Raw genomic sequence first — 18,810 nt, 5'->3', positions numbered from 1 at the left:
CCCAAAACAGGGCAATTACTATTATTATTTTTTTTTACGACTAAAAATAGTAAAGAATATGTAAACTATAAAAAGGATGTCAAAGCGAGGGCTATCTGAATAACTTACGTGGGTTATCTTTGAGCTGCTATGCCTACTGATGACCTAGTACTACTTTTTTATGCTTCCCAACACTGTAAAGTGTCTAATACAGTATTTTGCAGCAGTTTCTTATAAGAAAAAAACACCTAACGCAAGATGGTGACAATGATTTATTTTCAGCACTAGTGCAAATTTCTAGTCTGATAAGTTTCCCAAACTTTTAGGCCCTTTTTCTATAGGCAAGATAATGTAAAATGCAATATGCATTGGACCTAAGAGTGTTCCTGCGCGCAAGGGTGACTCGAAGTATTCAGGCTCTGGGGGATGAAATTCCCTCATTTAAACGACTCTAAGATCATATTATACGACTCATGAACATTTATTACACATTAATCCTTTATCATTTATACTTATCTATGGAGACAAAACAGAAACTAAAGCGGAAAACCTCATGCGTAAATGTGTAATAAAAAACAGCAAAAATTGTATTCGCCTCTTGTTCAAAGTGGAGTAGTGCTGAACAATCATGTTTTTTCAGTCAATCAGAGTCAGAGGCAAGTCAGAGGCATCGGTAAGGTCTTTCTCATTCGCCAAAAACTCGAGTGAATCTAGTCAAGAATGAACCATGACAGTTCTTAGCAAATTATTAACAAACCTTAGCTTGCTACATGTTCTTTTGGCAGTAGCAGCTAGAACATGTGTTGTCACGGCCAATTTGTAAAAACGATTAGATTGCTTAAGCTGACATTTACTGGTGATTTCCTTCACCTACAAAGTCTCTGAAGCAAATTGTGCTGTGGCAATATTGGAACAGAACTTCAAGCTCTACTTAAGAGCAGTGCAGTCCGAAGTTCTTTCTTGGTTTTGGAAACAATATTGTTGCTAATTAGATATCTGCAACCAAAACCTTTTTTTTAAGAAAGCTGAAGTAAGCAGTAAAATGACTGAAAGTTGATAAGGTGAGCTCTGAGATTATCTTTCATCATTGTAATCAATCTTTTCAGCAGGATTCTGAAATGTTGTCTATAAAAATGATACATTGAGATATCAGGTTGACTCTGAATTCGGCTGTCAAAACAAAATGGTCCAAGTCATCCACTATGATGTCTGATGAGGTATGTCTCTGAATCGACTTCCCTCCATCCGGCAAACACTGCTACACTGTCAACTAAAGCGTTGATGTCATCCTTCAATATTCTTTTAAAAAATTTCTTCACAGCTTCAAGCATCTTGATTGCCTCGTTGATGTTGATCTCCTTTTCTTCAATAATTTCTCTTACTATCCTGATCTTATACATGATAGTCTTCATAAACTTGAGGCAGGCAGTAAAATCTTAAGTTTAGAATCATTTTCAGAAAGCTCATAGCTTGTGCCTTCGTCTTCACATCGGCGTTCTTTATCTGTTTAGGTTCGTCAATATTTGAAACAATTGCTTAAAACAAATTAACTACTGCTTGCATGGTTTCAGCCCTTGCAGTCCACCGAGACATGAATTGCACTATGCTGGATAATAGTGATTAATCTGTAGGCCTGGCAGGGAATGTGAGGCAAACATCAATCAAAAAGTTCAGATACTTTCAGCTGGGCTCTCTTAAATTTACCAAACATGATACTTGCATAATCAAAAAACTGGAAAGCTAGTTTATCCAGAGAGATTCCTCTCCTTGATAATGTTTCTATCATATTTTCCGTCATACCCTGCTCAGATTTGACATTAACCTCGCAAGAGTCTTTTTCTAGCTGTTTCCTCTGAGTAGTGGCATCATCGAGGGGGATGGAGCTAAGGTCGGCAGTTGTCCCCTCTCGAATAATTTGGAAAAAAAAAACTATAATTTATTAAGTAGCTTTAAAACAATTGCTCATTTTAAGTGTCAAATTTGCTTTTTATTTTGAGCAGATAATTTTTTTTTTAATTATTCTATGCTCTTTTTCAACGTAAGAAAAGCGAAAAAAAATAGCGGTCCATTACACTTTATAATGCGTTCCACATTAATATTTTTCTAAATAAACTGATTTTGAAACCTTATCATCAAGTAAAACTAGGAGCCTAGTTCATAGCAAAATTGAAAAAATGTTCTGTCCATCCTGTTTCACGACATTTGCTCAGGTCAATTTTTTTCCCTGATATATAAGGACCTTTTACTTTCTCAAATCTATCTGTTCAAGACGATTTTCTTGTTTTGAAAACGTCAAAAGCGGAAATGAATACATTCTATACATCTGCAGAAAGGACAAAAATGGAATCATTGAAAAATAACTAAGGTGAATATAATAACTACAAGTGAATATAACTACAAAAATAACTACAGTGAATATAATTTCCTGAATGAAAAGGAAATCATTGGAAAAGAAAATAGATCTTAGTACTTTTATAATGATATTTACACAATAACTAGATAGGTCGAATTGGTTGTGGTTTGGTCTAGGAATTTGGTAGAAGGGGATCTGCTCCAGGAATAATTTAATTTTTTTAATTTGTATTTCTAGTATTGAATTGAAACTCTCCTTGCGTTTTGAATTCACATACGAACGCATGAATATTGCACCGTCCCTATGTACAATTAAATATAAAAAAAGTCACCACTCTACTATTAAAGCAACTGTTCTACTTACACTACCCTACTGTCTACTTACTGTCTAATTGCAGTAACTGTTCAATAAGAACAGTTGCTTTGATATTCTCATTGAAGTAACTCTAATAGCTTCTTTTTCCTACGTGGATCAGTAGCGACAATTGTATTTATTATTATTGGTTGTGGTTTTATTTGTTTTTAGTTTAGTGTTAATTCTTTTTATCTTGTGCTGAGGACACCTAGTTTAGATACAGGCGAAATATCCGCATTATTTTAGTCATTCATCTCTTTTCTCTCTACTGGCCACAGTCTCGTTTGAGGTTTTTTTTTTTTTTTTTTTTTTTTTTTTTTTTTTTTTTTTTTTTTTTTTTTTTTTTTTTTTTTTTTTTTTATACCCCTGAAAACTTCAGTATACTTCAAAATAACCAATACTATCTGTAAGCAACGGACAAACTTCAAAACTTACAGCCCTTCCCACAGGAGCTGTGGGGGTTAATACGTCCTCAGAGACATTTTTACTAGATTTTTCGACTATGCTGAACAAAATGGCTGTCTCAACGCATATTTTTGCTGCTTTAATATTATAATATTAAGTTAGCATATATATATATATATATATATATATATATATATATATATATATATATATATATATATATATATATATATATATATATATATATATTGAGTTCAGTTGAGTGTAAATAATTGAAAAAAAAGGTTTGATATAACTATTTGCATTTTTTTTTCTCCGCGTTTATTTCCCTTCTCTTGTATTATGAATCTTGATAGATATGATTTAATGTTTATCTCTACGTTCACAGCCCATGGAGCCTTTTGTAGGGATGTTAAAAGAGATACAATGATTGATTATTTGATATAAATAAAGTTGAAATTGAAACTATGCATAATTTCGATGGGGTATTGGCTTCTTGGTATTTCTTCTTCTTTTCTTCCTTTTAATGAGTTATTGGCAAAACTATTTTAATGTAGAAGCAATGTCAACATAAAACATGAATATGAAGACAAACACCGCTGATCTCAGGCCAAACTGCTCTGATTTTTAAAGCTAAGAATTTTAAAACTAAGTAAAGTCACATTTGGCCCCAAGACAGATATTCTATCGTAGCCATTCCTAACATTCCTAAAAACTATATGTAAATATTTTTGGAATTAAAAAATGGCAACAGATGAACAAATTTTATTTAATTCAAAATACTTGTCGGTTATTTGAAACACACTAAGAAGTAAAAAAAAGGTTAATCGTATTGAAATATAGCAAAAATTATGATAAAATAACACTTTAGAAACGAAATTAGGGAAACCCAACCGAACCTAACCCCTAATCAAAACTATATATTAAATATTTTGTCAAAATATAGCCACATCGTTTATTTTCTGATTCAAAATAAGCATATGATAACCAATTCCAGAAGGGCAAAATCGTTATTGTTAGATATTACACTACGTAATTCTTGAATGTGTTTCGAATAACTCACAAGTACTAAATGAGGCCCTGTTTATATACAGTGGTCGTCCATTGTCGACCAACACAGCGAAGCATATCGAAAATACATTGCAAATGTATTCAAAGATACTTTGATCGTCCAAATTCCTGCTGATTCTACCCTCGAGAACGGCTTGGTACACTCTTTTTGCATTTGCTTCGACAGTATGAAACTAAAAGATAAACCTTTAAGCATGGCATCAACGACAGTTTGTCTGCACACAAATAGTTTATAATTGTTATATTCAGAACCCTGATTGATTTTAAACAATATCCTCAGGCTCCCTGTCCCCCTCCAACCAAATTCCTCAAATAGCATTGGCCTACGTTTGACATAAGCATGTTTCATTCCTATTCATGTCCTTTCTCCCCTTTCAGGCAGTTTTGTTTGAGGGTGAGTCCTGGTTGAACTTCACTGAAGTAAGGATACTGGGACTGTTTGAAAAAAATTCCATGTTAGTTTAATTGGTCGTTAGCTATTGTAAGTATATCTTCTTTTATATGTTTATATTTTTCTGAGGACGTCCCTGGGATATAGGGCCGAGATATTCATTAAAATTAGATATCCACTGTCTTACGAAAAGAATTCCCTGTTGTTCTCCTTGTTTTTTATGTTTGTGGTGGAATACTAGCATCGCAGTTTATTTATTGAGACAAAGCTAATTATTTTTCAGCATAATTAGCTAATTTATTCTCAGACGGTTGACCGGTTTTTCTCAAACAGAGCAAACTTCTTGAGTGTTGCTGGGCTAACACGAAAACACCGATAATTCTCTAACGTCTAAAAATAAAAATGAAAATTTTGACTACTTTGGCTTTCCATGCCTTTGAATACCTAAATCATTTTGTTTTGATTGACAAACCCAACTTCAATTTCCATGGTAAATGGCTTAAAACAACCTTTAAAGGAGGCAACTGAAATTTAAAAATAAATCTATGAAAACTTAGGTATAAAAGAGATAATGAGAATTTTTTATCAGCCCTATGTTTTATAATTTAATGCAACGAGAATAAACTAGCATTCTTTTTTATCAAACAATTCATGGTACGAACTGTGAGAAAGGAGCAACTCGACCCGAAAGTAATCGAAGCTGTAAAAAAGGGAATTTTGATAAGAATTGAAAGAACAAAAGAATTGGCTTCAATGCTGAATCCAAATAACCAAAAATTTGTTAACTTTAATGTTGCCAATCAAAAAGCCACAACTCTGAGAAAATTTGCCTTATTTTCAGAAAAGAGAAAAGTTCAAATGATCTTAATGAACGTAACGCCATTAGATTCAGCATGTCAGAGAACATTCTTATAAAAGTCTCAAGGTCATATCTACAAAGGAAGTTTTGTGTTGTTTGCCAGAACAACGATTATGGATCCAAGTTGAATTTTCCCCATTGATAATCGTATAAAGTCAATGGTCCTGGAATGTCGGAATAGGGCTTGTTCTAACAAACACCGGAAGTTCTAGGGCCTGTTTTTAGTGACCAAAGAGATTGGAGGAAGACTAGCCTCCGCCCAAGCTCCTTTTCCCCCAAAGTCATCTGATAAAATATTTGGAAGAGCCATTTGATTCAGTATTGCGGAAAAATCCAATACCTATGTCTATGGGAATGACAAGACATCCCACAGTCCATAGGAATTTTTTTTATTTGAGGGGGGGAGAATATTCCACAGAATTAATTTTGGAAAGTAGTTTTCAAGGGAATTTTGCAGGCAAATTTTACACTGAGATGGGGAGTCCACAGCGGGATTTTAAAAAGGTCAGATATTGAGCATAAAATTTTTTTCAGACACTAAATTTTTTCAATACTTTTAGAATTTTCTTATTACAATTCAGCAGCTTTTTTTATTCAGAAGTAGCTCTTATAGAATTGGGACAAAACTTAAAAATTCAGCGTAAAGATCGAGGGATGAGTAACAGATAGTTCCCCTCTTGTCCGATAAGCAATAATTTATGTTCCTTTCAAGCTTTAATGTCACTCCTTACTTTCTGATGGAAAAAATTACACAATTTGAAAACAATGCCAACTTACAGTTTAAAAACAAATCTGGGTACTTGATAATTATAGCGACCACACTTAAGAAGTTAATTATAGCGACCATACTCATGAAGTTAAGCTAGAAAACCGAAAACATAATAATTATAGCTAACACATTTTGCATGCAGACCCGCTATACTTTACCCCCAGCCCCCTCCTAATGTGCAAATATATAGCCTTCATTGTATATTTCCCAGATATTGTCCCAATGCGGCTCTCTTAATTCAACCTGTGTTCCTGTAAATTGAATCACTGTGACGAAACAAGAACCAGAAAACAAGTGACAGGTGACAGAATGCATTTGACTTAAATAACTTGGGCTTCGTTTTTGTACATTAAGGGGGAGGGGGTAAAATACAGCAGGTCTACATGAAAAAAGGGATTAGCTACAATAATTCTGAATATCATGAAGCAAGAATTGTTTTCTAACTTCACGCTCTCCCAACACTGGCGTGGTTGCTATAACTAATAAGAACCCAAATGTGGTCAGTAGACAGACTGCATCAATCGCTAGCAAGACCGTTTGCATGATCTAATTTCTGAATAATCTTTTCACTGCTTCGGCTTTGGTTATTGTTACTGGCATTTCACTTTACTTTTATTTTTTTATTTTTCGAGCGCTAAGGACGGCTTTGTAATGGCACTTACCGAAATATGCGCTATACCACTTAAAAAACCAGCAGTTACATTGTGCATTTTCATTTATTTTCTTTTTCAATCTAAAATTTCTCGAAAGTTTTTACTTTATATTCTATTAGTGAATATAATAATTGTAGTAGTAGCAGTAGTCCTGAGTTTCAACTTAACGCTCTTAGCGTTCCTAATCTATCTTTTTCACAACCATATTGCGACTACTTTATTATACCTATTTGGTCATTTACCTTCTTTGGAGTCTTGGACCACAATAATATTATAATCCGTGTCTTGGAGTGTGGTTATCCCCTTCTTGTTTCTCATCCAGCTTCTAAAAGCCAGAAATGCATCGTTATTACAAACTCAGATTAAAAAAGTTAACAAAACTTCGCATTCTGAATATTATCAAATCACAATGAAAGTAGTCAAGGAGACAAGGTGAATTTTGTTACTTTGAATAAGTCAAACAGTTCGTGGTGATGGAATGTAAATAAGGAGCGACCCGGCTCAATAGTAACCAAAACTAAGAATAACGGTATTTTGACAACAATGGATACATAAAAAGAACCGGCTTATTCTGGTGATTTCAAAAACATGAGTCTAATTAAGTTTTCGTCTACCCATCAAAAGCTACCAGCCTGAGAAAATTTGCCTGATATGCGAAACAAGGGGGGATTGACCCCCTATAAGTCAAAGAATTTTAATGAAAATAACTTTTTTTTTCCAGAGGAAAGATCTTGGATTCGTGTTTATTTTTGTTGTGTGTTTTGTTTTTTCTCAGGGGTGATCATATCGACCCAGTAGTCCTTAAATATCGGGAGAGGGATTGTCTGAATGAAAATTTAAGTTCTGGTGCTATTTTTAAGGGACCAAAAGGATTAGAGGGCAAATACGCCCCCTTTTTCTTAGTGGGTCTCCCCCCTTTTTCTTAGAATCATCCGGTGAAAATTTAGAGATGGCCATTTCGTCCAGCATAGTTGAAAGGCCAAATAACTATGGCTCTTGAGTTAAGACGATCACCAACAGACCCTGAGGAAAGGTCTTTTAGCCAATTTTGGTTAAAAATAGTTAAGATTAAATAGTTACGTTTTCGAAGATAACTTGACCCTCAACACCCACGAGGCAAAGGCTAAAAGCTTTGAACTTTGGCTAGTGTTTATAGTTTATTGGTTATTGGAAAGCATAGATATTTTTTCGAGGGAATTATTTTCGGTGGGGGAGCGGTTATTTTATACGGGAAGATTTTCACATTGATAGGGTAATTTCTGGAGGTGAGCTTTCCAAATAAAATTTTACATGGAGGATATTTTGCCAAAATTAATACGCAAATTCTGTTTTAATTTTTCATGTACGTTGAGCCAAATTCAAACCTGCATTAGTTAGAAAACTTTCAGGAAATAATTTTTTTAAACATAAATAATTTTTAACTAAAAGTAAGGAGCAGCATTAAAACTTAAAACGAACAGAAATTATTTCGTATATGAAAGGGGCTGTCCCCTCCTCAGAGTAACTCTCCTTACGCTAAAGTTTGACTTAGTCCCAACTACATTTTTAAATTGTTTCCGAAACACTGGCAACCATAGATTTGGAGTACACGGGTTGAAACAGTAGAGAATCGTGGCTAAATACATGGGAAATACCCAGACGGTATTTTCCTAGAGAACTAACTGGAGAGGTGGAAACATGCTAAGAAAACACTTATTACCTCACAATATACAGAATAAGAATAGTTTAACGCTTTTTGCATTCAGCCTCGCTATACTTTACCAGCAGCCCCCCCCCCCCCGCTCCCGACGATGTGCAAATATATAACCCGAATATATTTTCCGCCTGTTCTCGTAGTGCGTCACTCTTGTTTCAACCTGTGTACCCAAAGCCTATATAGACACAGCCTATATAGACAACGTCTATATAGGCTGTGAGTGTGCCTTTAAATTATATAAACTGTGACGAAATAAAAACTGAAAAAATAAGTTTTGGTAGCCGAATGCATTTAAAATACATAATTCGGGCTATATTCACACATTAAAGGGGAGGGGCAAAGTATAGGGAGGCTGTATGCAAAATGTGTTAACCATGATTATTCTGCAGGTTATGAAGCAAGAATTGTTTTAAATCAGTAATTATTATCGCATGTTTTATTATTATCCTGTTGATAATTATTATTATCGTCAATATCAAAGCCAATCAATGCACTTGTTGACAGGGTGTGCCAGAAACACCTTTTTTAAGTTCTTAAACTAGTAACTAAATTGTTTTAAATTAGTTAAAGGTATTAAGTGTTTAATACGGTATTTTGCAGCAGTTTATTATAAGAAAAAAACACCTAACACATAAAAAAATTTATTAGATATTAATCCTTTATCATTTATGCTCATCTGTAGAGACAAAACAGAAACTAAACCGGAATACCTCATGCGTAAATGTGTAATAAAAAACAGCAAAAATTGTATTCGCCTCTTGTTCAAACTGAAGTAGCGCTGAACAATCATGTTTTTTCAGTCAATCAGAGTCAGAGGAAGTCAGAGGCATCAGTAAGGTCTTTCTCATTCGCCAAAAACTCGAGTGAATCTAGTCAAGAATGAACCATGACAGTTCTTAGCAAATTATTAACAAACCTTAGCTACATGTTCTTTTGGCAGTAGCAGCTAGAACATGTGTTGTCACGGCCAATTTGTAAAGACGATTAGATTGCTTAAGTTGACATTTACTGGTGATTTCCTTCACCTACAAAGTCTCGGAAGCAAATTCTGCTGTGGTTCTTTCTTGGTTTTTTGGTTTTTTCTTTCTTTCTTCCGAAGTTCTTTCTTGGTTTTGGAAACAATATTGTTGCTAATTAGATATCAGTAACCAAAACCCTTTTTTTAAGAAAGCTGAAGTAGGCAGTAATATGACTGAAAGTTGATAAGGTGAGCTCTGAGATTATCTTTCATCATTGTAATCAATCTTTTAAGCAGGATTCTGAAATCTTGTCTATATAAATGATACATTGACTCTGAATTCGGCTGTCAAAACAAAATGGTCCAAGTCATCGACTATGATATCTGATGAGGTCTATTGTAGCGACAGTTGTACTTTTTATTATTGGTGGGGGTTTTATTTGTTTTTGGCTTAGTGTTAATTCTTCTTGTGCTGAGGACAACTAGTTTAGATACAGGCGAAATATCCGCGTTATTTTAGTCATTTATCTCTTGTCTCTCTACTGGCCGTAGTCTCGTTTGAGGTGTTTTTTTTTTTTTTTTTATCCCCCCTGAAAATTTCAGTATACTTCAAAATAACAATACTATATGTAAGCAATGGACAAAGTTTATAACTTACAGCCCTTCCCCCAGGAGCTGTGGGGTCCCCAAAGACATATTTACTAGATTTTTCGACTAGGTTGAACAAAATGGCTGTCTTAAAATTTTTATCCGATGACTTTGGGAATAAAATGAGCGTAGGAGGGGGCCTAGTTTTAATATTACTCCTTACTTTCAGTTGAAAAACTTATTATTTTTTTATTTAATTTCTCACTGTTTTTTTAAATAATGCTCGAAAATCCAGCGCCCCCCTTCATGAAAATTTTCTTCCCATATGAAAAATTCATCAATGGAAAGATCCTCTCATGTAACCTCCACCCCCCCCCCCTCCCCCAAAACCAAAAAAAAATTAAAACCAGAAAACGTCAGTATGCTTTGTCTATAACCAAAACTATATGTAAATAATGGGCAAAGTTCATAACTTGCAGCCGTTCCCCCGGAGGCTGTGGGGGATTAAGTCGTCCTCAAATACGTATTTATTCAGTTTTCAACTTTTCATTCAGTTTTCAGTTTTCAACAAAATGGCAATCTCAAAATTTTTATCTGTTGACTTTGGGAAAATAATTGGCGTGGGAGGGGGCCTAGTTACCCTCTAATTTTTTTGGTCACTTAAAAAGGTCACTAAAACTTCTATTTTCGTTAGAATGAGCCCAGTTTTTGACTTTTAGCTTATAAGTTAAAATTATCAGATACAACCTTTAGACATTTTAAAATTTGACGTATGAATACTTAATAATTAGTAAGCAATCAATTTACTTACAGTTTCCAATTAAGGGCGATCTCTTAAGCGGAGTGACATTTGACCGACGGCGAAGGGCATTACTTCTTTCAGCCCGGACCATGTCATCACAAGCATTGCCAGCTTCCACTAGTTTGTCCACTAGAGGTCGACTGTCGCGATGCTCTTTAATGATTGGCTAACAAAGAAACATTTATATATATATATATATATATATATATATATATATATATATATATATATATATATATATATATATATATATATATATATATATATATATATATATATATATATATATATATATATATATATATATATATATATATATATATATATATATATATATATATATATATATATATATCATATATATATATATATATATATCATATATATATCATATATATATATATATATATATATATATATATCATATATACATATATATATATATATCATATATATATATATATATATCATATATATATATATATCATATATATATATATATATATATATATATATCATATATATATATATATATCATATATATATATATATATATATATATATATATATATATATATATATATATATATATATATATATATATATATATATATATATATATATATATATATATATTTACAAACGTCTCGATTTACAAACTATTTTTAGTGAAAAAAAAAAAAAAAAAAAAAACACCCTGAGCCTCGGCTATTCTAACACCTTCGCTGCTCACACCGTCTTTTACTAGCAAGGTAAATGAAGCTGTCCACCTGACCAATCATTTTGTTGCCCCAAGTCATCTTTTCATCTGCGCTTATTCCTAGCCATAGTGAGTTAGTCTTAACATTTATTTTCAAACCTATTCTAGCAATCTAACCTCGCAAAACCTCTAGGAGTTCATTCAATTTGCTCAAATCTTCATCTAGGATGCGTAAATCGTCAGCATAATCTAAGTCCAGGAGAGTTTTTCCTTCCCATTGGATTCCGTAGTCTCCCATTGCCTTTCCTGTGCTTCTTAGAACCAAATCCATCAAAATAGTCCATATAAAGTGGGATAAAACATAATCCTACTTAACTCCTTACTTAATACGAAAGCAGCTGTACACCTCATTTACTGCCTGAACCGCAGAAATGTTATTCTCGTACATAGCACTAATCACTTTAATGTACAGGAATTTATCAGGTTTAGCATTCTGATACTGTACTGAATATTTCTCTTTAACTCTTTCTTTGTCACTAAATGAATCCCCGTTTCAATCTCTAATTGGGACATGTCCAGACTGACGGTTCCCCGTCAATTTTATTACATACTGTAAAATTATACTTATTGCGGCTAATTACATATTTATGGCTCAGTATAATAATGTGCAGTGTTACCAATTCAGGCTGAATCTTCCAAAACTTCCGTAATTTTATCAAAGGCCTCCATTCCTCCTTAGTTTATATTTTCAAGCTCTCTTCACTTTCCTTACATTCCCTTTATTTTCATATAATCCATCACTCAAATAATTTTTGTAAAACCTTCTTCTTTCCTACTAAACACAGGCGACTACACTATTAATCCTAGCTGCATTTCCAACCATCCTTGCTAAGAAACAATCAGCAGCTTCGCCAACATTTTTCCTCAAATTATTCAACTTATCTTGTACACTCTAGAATTTCAAACCCTCCAGTTTGATATTTGACTCTCCCTAAAGAGTTTCTCTTAAATTCTCATCCTGGAGTCTATCAATGTCATAACTTCCTCAAAGGTGATCACCCTTTCCATATTTCAGCTTTAGGTTAACCCCAGACACTATTGCAAGATGATTTTTACTTTTCATATAAAAACAGCACTCCTATACATTCTTTCTTGTACTGATTCTCCCAATCTACAGAAAACAGTAAGAAAATGAAAAAGGTTGGCTGCCTTACTATAATGGGATTACCATGTTATTTTTAGTGTCATTTTACGAACAAACACTGTACTACTTTTAAGAAGACCGTTATAACCGCAAAACTCCAGTGGTCTTATATCGTTTCTGATTACCTTTCCGAAGCCAAATTTACCAAAGCTATAATATATTCCCATTTCGAAAATTTCCAAATAAAAACAGAATATTTCTACCCTGGATTCTGTTAATTATCCAAGCAGCTGTAGGTAAACTTCAATTGAGTCACTACTATCTCCATAAGTCATTTCTACAGAAACATATAATACTAGAATTCTTTTATTAACCCCTTTCCGACTTGAGCAAGACTTGGCAGTTTGATTTTCGTCATCGAGTCCTACTCCCTGCCTATGCATTTATCATCCATGCCAAAATAAAAAAAAACCCTTAATTTCATCCGTCTACCCCAGGAATATGAGTTTATAAGACGTCTATAAAGTCAGGCTGAAAACGTGTGAATTTGTTAACCAAAAACTTGAAATTATAGAAGATTATTAGCATTGTAAAATTCCAAGCTGCAAGTTTCGTATAATTTAAATCAATAGAATTTTAATGGCACCAGGAAAAGTAATTGGGACTAACCAATAGAAATCAGTGACTAAGCCTTCTTCTCAAGTAGACACAAATCACTTAAGCCGGCTTGGTACCGGAAATAAAGAAGTCCCTGGGACCTCCAGTTGAATGAAGGCTTTCTGCACATTCCACAGAATTAACAACAAAATCGTCCACAAGCAAACTCGGAGTATATTACCTCTGATTGATTATATACTCATGTCTACAAATATTACCCTAATGTTGATAGAGGCAGCCCAAATAACGCATATAACTATTTTGATTACCATACATTTTGTATATTCTGATTTATCTCATTTGTCTTGTTTTTTAAGGCGAGTAAAGACGATCGAAAAAAGAATTTAAACTTATGAAACTATCAACTTTCTTCGAGAGTATTAATAAAGAGTTCTATCATATATTTATTATATAATTAATAAAATCGAGTTCAAAAAAAGGTAAGGAGTAATAGAAAACTTAAAACATACAGAAATTTAGACGTATAGCGAATCAACCTTCAGACGTAGATTAACTAGCCTATTATGGTTAAATAAAAAAAAAATTAAAAGTAAGTCAAATTAAGAATAGCGAAGATTACTATGAGAGAAACAATGAAATTTGTAACGAACAGAAATGAAGAAAACAGTCAATTATATCTTTATATGAGAAGATATTATCATAAGCAAGGGTTGGGCTACCAACCGCTTAAACTTTGTAAGGAAAGGAGTTTTCTACTGAAGAAATTCATACATAACAGAACTTATAAAGTTTAGTTTCCACGCACAATTGCAAAAAAAAAAGTGTGTATATATCAGAGTTGGCTGGTTAACCTCCAATCCCATTCAGTTTTTAAAAAGACATTATAACTTTCTACTTTATATCGAATAAGCCCCTGTTAAGCACACCCTTATAACAGAAACAAACGTATTTGAAATTATTTCAACCCCCCCTTCCCTCCTCCAGTCCACTTCCAGCACAATAGATAAGCTTTTGTTAATCTTAAATATTTTTGAGTGATCACCTTTGCTACAGTCCAGTTTTGCAATCATCACAATAAATAAACTATAAAAATAAAAACCTACTGTAATTCTGACATTATAATAACCTGCGTGCAAGGGCTTAACACTGAAAACCGTTTGAGTCAGTTCTGTAATGCGATGTTATCGACACCAAAGTGAAGATTCTTTACACTTATTACCTGAACCTTCTCTATGAAATTTCCAAAATTGGCATCAACATTTCTAAAGATGAAATTCCAAAGGCGACTCGAAATTTGACTGTCTTTAAACTTTTCTCCATTGTCTTTCTTTTACCTACAAAATACAAAATTTTTATTATTATAACATAGCACATAAGTTTATTTTTAGATTTAATTCGGACGACAGCTAACTTTTTATAAACTTTATATTAATTTACTCCTCAAAATAATATTTTACTACTACAACTAGCCAAAACACAATTACCATTTCTGAACAGCAACAATTCTAATTATTTTCACAAAATACCTCTTTTATACATTTTCAGAATCCGGGCCATTATGGGCCAGATTTGTTCTTTATTAAGTAACACCTGTTGTTTCTACCATAAAAACCATTTTAAACAGAAGGAAAACTTCTGCCAGAAACGATGAAACTTTCTAGAATTCGAGTTTCAATTGACCCATTTCCCATTGCAATGTCAGTTTCAATTAAAATTATTCTGCATGTTTTAATTAATGTTAGCAGACGTCTTGGAAATTTATCCAGCATCTTCAATCTCCTATGAATTTTAAACTGGAAAGGGATTAGGGGCAGCTTGAGCTTTGCTTTATTTTAAAGTGAGTCTGTTCTTGGAACCGAGCCAGGATGCAGACGCTGTCCCGAGTTAATTTTCAGCCATATTACAAGATTTCAGAAAATCTACTCGAATAGTTTTGGAAACCGAACAGTAATTAAAATTACTCTCCATGTTTTAATTAATGTTAGCAGATGTCTTGAAAATTATCCAGCATCTTCAATCTCCTATGAATTTTAAACTGGAAAGGGATTAGGGGCAGCTTGAGCTTTGCTTTATTTTAAAGTGAGTCTGTTCCTGGAACCGAGCCAGGATGTAGACGCTGTCCCGAGTTAAATTTTCAGCCATATTACAAAATTTCAGAAAATCGACTCGAATTGTTTTGGAAACCGTACAAGACTTTTGTCTGCCTTGTAAACTTCTATTAGAAACTTGTTTTTACATTAAAAATTGAAAAAGACTGGAAATTCTAGCATCACATTGGTCAAAATGAGTGTACTATGACTCACTGCATTAGGGCTGACCATGAAGAGAAGTGCAAGAATGAGGGGCCCAGTTTACCTTGAAATTATAAAATACTAAGTTATTTATGGGATTTTGACTTTTAACGATCAAGCCCACGACACTCTTAAATTCGCTCAAACGTGATAAAGATTTACCCAAAGGTTTTCAAATCAGCCATCAACATTTATTTAAGGTTGACTCATACCTTTCATTCATAAATTCAAAAAAAAAATAAAGGATGCATCTGAAAGACAAATTGGATAATCAAAATTCAACATATATCAACTCTCCCTCCCCTCTTAATTCATATACTAAACAGATGGCGCTGGTCCGTGTTTTGTTTCGTTTCTTTCAACTTGGTCATACCTTATTGTGTTACTCCTGTATCAATTTCTCCAAACTTCCCTTGTGCTAGTTATCGTGGTAATAAGTATGCTTTAACTGGGGTTGATTCCTCTGTGGCCCTTTTTTTCTCAGTGCCCAAACCCATTTAGGGTCAAGTTTCTCAAATCGTTTCAAATTCTCTAAAATCCTCAATACCAACGCTGAAGTCTGTATTTTCAAAGGCATGTGGGACTTGAGACGTTATTGGAATTAAACCAAACAGAAGTTATAGCTGTTACAGAAGAACAGTCCCCAGACCAGGGATCCCTACCTTTGAAAAATTATTCACAGTTAATTAAATTCTGTTATTCATATAACCTTTTTACATCATATAACATGAAGCCATCCACCTTAAGAACTCCGGGATATTTTTTTAAACTGAGCTTTTTTAGCATTATTTTTTTTAACTTTCTCAAGGTGCAATGGACTGAAGATCGTCTATTACTAAACAACCTGAATTACAGATAGCATTGCAACAATGATAGGAGGTTTAGGTACGTAAGGATTTGATGTCAATAGTTACTTGGGCGAATTTATTAGTCTACTAAGATCAAGCTGCGATTTAATGCCAACCCAAGCAATGCAAATCTAAACCAACAAAAATAAAAATGTCAGGCAGTTTAAATGACTCAAAAGTCAAAGAGCATAAAACCTTTTCGTCCATTATCATTAATTAGACTAAGACACTGAAAGTATTATGCAGTCTTCAGGACTGTATATTTCACTGACACACTAAGAAGACTTTTTGGTTGAAGTGATGACATGGCTTAATCTTGCAAAAGGGGACTTCAGATATCTAATCAAATACCGTCTAATACAATTTGCATTGTGTTCCCATTATTTACCCATCAGAGTTTGAAAGATAAGTCAGGAAGCTAAGAAAAAAGGGAACCTTCATCCCGTTTTCCTGACTCCTAAAATCTATTCCTAAAACTACATGAAGGAATCACTGCTGATATGCTGAAGGAAAGAATCCTTCTTCAAATAAGGATGAGGTGATTTTAGAGCCGCAAATCCGCTTCTAACTCCTATTACCTTATTCATCTGGTCAAAGCCACTAGAAAATGTCTTGGAAAAACTGATACCTGGCTCAATTTAATTTCCATTTAGGATCTCCCAACGGTATTTTACCCTGTGAATTCCAAGGCCATTGTCCAGAAGCTTGTCGCTGAATTCAATATTGACACTCGAATTACTAAGGAGCCACAAGCTGCAGCTCATAATGATATGGTAAAATAAAAAAAAAGACAAAATTAACAGCCGAGTAGGTTTCCCAAACCAAAAACCAAATTGTTCTTCTCTTAAAACATGATCCCCAGCATCTCAAATTCAAAAAAAGTATCATCATACTAACCAGGTTATTTCCTAGAATAACTAAGTTAATGCCTCTATAATCATCACACTGACACTGATGATTTTTCCTATTAATTAAGAAAAAAGAACTTAATACTATCACTTAATACTTAATACTTAATGAAGTTAATACTTAATGAACTTAATACCTTTTTGATAAGCTGGGTACACGTAGTATCTTTTGATTTAGTTTGACATGTCCTTCAATATTTCAAATAGTTTTAACTAATTACCCTCAACCGTTCCAAAAACAATCAGAATCAGTTGATGAATCTTTTTTCAAAGATGCTAGGAGTTTTGCACCCCTACAAGTCGAGTTATTTGATCTTTTGGGCATCTTAACCTTAACTCTCATGAGCCTTTCGGATAAAATTAAATTATTCCACTTGTTTTCTACATTGTAGAACTTGAAACTGTCCAGTTTAACGTTTAATTCTTCATTTACCCCCTATATTTCCCTCCCTCTGTATTCGTATTCGTAGATATAACGTTATTCGTAGTCAGTATATTCGCAGATGGCACTGGCTCTTGCTCTGTTTGATTTTTCAGTATGGCCATTCCAAATTCGATTGAATCAATAATTTTTTTTTCTTGATAAATAAAAAGTTCTAATAGGGATAAATACTCTTAACAGAGTAACAAATTTCAGAAAAATACTAAATATTCCGGGAACATATGGAGTGACCGCCGTTAATAGTAATACTGATTGAAGTATTAAGTAATAGCAGTAATAATACTACTGATGACGTTTACTGCATGTGTGGCTGAAATATCTTTTTTTTGTGAAATTTAAGAAATTATCTAGGTTATTTTTAGAATCAACAAGAGACCAGGTTAGGGAAAATAGTTCGTCCTTTTTCAGTCTTCAGTCAGTCACTGACCAAGTTCAAAGCTAAATGCTCTGGATAATTTTTTTCCACTCAGTCATTATGTCAAAACATATGATATTTACAAAACCACCCCGGTTGTAAAGTCTGGTTTAGGACTGTTAATCTTAGGCTGTTAAATGAAGCCTACTGGAAAAAGATCAGAGACTAAACTATCCATTTTGAAGCATATCTATGTTCCTATCTCCACTTCTTCTGTAGCTTGATCACAGGCTTAAGATATTGCATAAATCTTTCCGTATATTCGGTTTAGGTTTGATCTTCTTTTACTCTGGTTTTTGGACAAAATGAATGATAAACACATAATAATGCATATTAATTAAATATATAATAGATTAAATGGATTGGTACCCTTTCCAGAAATCTTTGCCATTTAAAATTTTGTTGAGTTTTGTTTCACTTGCCAAACAAAATTACTTTCTCTTTCTATTGGAGAATTTTATTTTTAAATATTTCAAATACCAAAAACTAGGGGATACACCTTTATTCAAGTTTATTTACACTTTTTTAAGTATTATCTCCCCTCAGCTTTTTGCTACGTAGTTTAA

General features: G+C 33.4%; 1 long non-coding RNA gene across 1 annotated transcript in view; it reads right to left on the bottom strand.

Annotated features, from left to right (window-relative positions):
- Positions 1 to 3,255: 3,255 nt before the first annotated feature.
- The window catches only part of LOC136031916 (uncharacterized), a 33,004-nt gene continuing 17,449 nt past the window's right edge, over positions 3,256 to 18,810 (bottom strand). Inside the window, exons 3-5 of the long non-coding RNA XR_010618613.1 lie at positions 14,560 to 14,674; positions 10,888 to 11,044; positions 3,256 to 4,335 (exon numbers count right to left, since the gene is read on the bottom strand). This is a non-coding gene — a long non-coding RNA (uncharacterized LOC136031916). The remainder of the gene's footprint in view (positions 4,336 to 10,887; positions 11,045 to 14,559; positions 14,675 to 18,810) is intronic.

Source organism: Artemia franciscana, chromosome 10 (assembly GCF_032884065.1).
Source record: "Artemia franciscana chromosome 10, ASM3288406v1, whole genome shotgun sequence".
In the NCBI taxonomy this organism is placed as follows: domain Eukaryota; kingdom Metazoa; phylum Arthropoda; class Branchiopoda; order Anostraca; family Artemiidae; genus Artemia; species Artemia franciscana.
This window is presented reverse-complemented; position numbering and strand designations above follow the sequence as displayed.